Source organism: Nerophis lumbriciformis, linkage group LG37, assembly GCF_033978685.3.
Source record: "Nerophis lumbriciformis linkage group LG37, RoL_Nlum_v2.1, whole genome shotgun sequence".
NCBI lineage: Eukaryota > Metazoa > Chordata > Actinopteri > Syngnathiformes > Syngnathidae > Nerophis > Nerophis lumbriciformis.
In genome coordinates, this window is record NC_084584.2 from 11032501 (window position 1) to 11035000 (window position 2500).

The window sequence follows — 2500 nt, forward strand, 5'->3', positions numbered from 1 at the left end:
GGGGGGATCCCTGAGACATTTAATAAGATTTTTTTTTAACTGTTATTGTTTAAAAAATAACAATGAATTACAATCAATGTTATTATGAATTATTGACATATCTAAGGCTGCGATTACTTCACATTTGGAAAACAAAAATTTGTCGTAAAATATTGCATATTTTGTGTGTTTGCCATAAAAACAAGGTCTTCTTTAGGAAAAAAGGGCATACAATATTTTTTTTAAATACAATACAAAACTTTATGGCAGCGGATACATTTGATGTTGATCTGGAGATTTAAGTGTTGGAAGTACAAATATTATAATTTGATATCTGACTTATTTTTAACACCTTTATGAATCTGTTTTTTTTTGGGGGGGGGGGGGGGGGGGGCTGAGACATTTAATATGATTTTTTTTTTTTAAACTGTCATTGTTAAAAAAAAAAAAAAATCAATGTTATTATGAATTACTGACCTATTTAAAGCTCCAATTACTTCACAATCATATATTACATTTTGAAAACATGTATATAAGATAATCAAATATTTAAAAATCTTACTTTAAAAATAAATGAACACTTTAATGACTGGTACCGTCAACGTTCACCAAAATTAATGGGAACTCAATGGTTTTACAAAAAGACAATTATCATGATTCAGTGGAACAGTTTGGACACACCTAAGCACATTATAACAGCACAACGCCTTTCCTTTTAATCATTTTGTTATTAGTCACCTCATACTCACGCTCCAGTGTAATCTGGGCGTGTTCTTAGCTCAGCGCTGACGTCATTGAAGGAACATAAGACTCCAAGAGTGGAAAGCGCGCCATCTAGCGGCGACATTCCGCATCAACAGCAGGAAGGTTCCTCTTCCTGCCTGTTACACTGTATGAAAAAATAAATAAATACATACATTTGAAAATGAATTTGACCTTTGCAACCTCATTATACTATTGGCTAAGTTTTATATTGATAAATGTAAGTTTCTCAATACCCGACTTGTTTTTGTGCCTTTAAAAAAGAATTAGAACTCTACGTTAAAACACTCTCTTCCTCTAACAACCAAAAAGCTGTGAAAACGAGGATTTTGTGGTCCAAATTAAAATTATTTACTGAACTTGTGTGAGCCTATTCATAAAAAATAATAAAAAAATATAAAAAAATCTATTTAGAAATATTATTAAATATATTAAATTAACAATTATAATAATCATTAATAATTAACATTTATTATTATAGATAATAATAAAAATATAATTATATATTTCATAAAAAGGTTAATAAAAACAATGAAAAATCTATTTAAATTGTTTTATTAAATATTAATTAATTAATTAATTAATTATTAATGTAATTAATTATATAACAATTATTTTATGAAGATTAAGGAACAATAAAAGGTCTTGACTATACCATCGAGTTTTTTTTTTTTTCATGTTTCACTGCTGTTCATTTTTTAACCAACATAGTTTTACAGTATATATATATATATATATATATATATATTGCATTCTATTTTTAGTTACTTTATTGAGTTTACAACCCCCTGGCGCTGTTTTTGTACTTATTTTGATTATTATTATTTCTCAATTGTTTGTAAATGTTGCAATTTATAAATAAAGGTTTATTAAAAAAAAAAAAGAAAAGGAAAAAAAGCTTGTGTCAGACCAGGCACAGGTGGCGTCCTGTGGATTGATGCGTTCAGGGCCAGGGAAAAAAAATCAGCAATATTCACATCATTTCAATTATTTACGCTTTTCCTCAGTGTTGAACATGTCAACATATTTAATGTAGTGGAGGTCGGTGACCTTTCCGAGTGGGAAAAAAAACGCTATTTTGGGGTTTATGAATGATATATAATGATATGTTCATTTGATACGTGACATGATATCGTCCGATATCGATATAACTATTCACAGTCACTATTAAGAGGATTATAGTTGCATCTTACTTAAACATTCAAGGTCTCCAAGGCGTATTAGAAAGTATTCAGTCACAAACGTGTCAGAATAATTGTATTTAAGTTATCACAAAACTTTCTGTTCCCATAAGTTCCCGGCGAGTAGACAAAAACTGTCTTTGATCTTACCAAGCAAACGGCTTGTAAGACTCCACTGTGTACGACGGGAAGCGACATGAAGGTGTCGGTTTCTTTGAGATATTGTGATCCACAGGAAGATCTTGTCTTGACCCGAGACCTACAAAGTGGAGAGGAAGCAGGACCTGACGCAAGCCCCAGGCACCTTTTCTTTGAACTGTTTTGTGACCGAGGGCAGCAGCTGTTTACGACCCTCTCTCCCCTTAGAAACAGCTGTTGCCATGTAATCAGGGAAAGTCCAAATAAAAGAGGAGACGTGCAATCATTTCGTCAGAGCGTGGTGGAAGACCGTACAAGAGTACAGCCCAGACGTTTTTAAAACATTTAAGGTCTCTCATGCTTTTATACAAAATATGTATAATAATTAAATACATAGGCAATTTCACATATTGCTCGCTGTTACAAGCGATGTGGCCCTC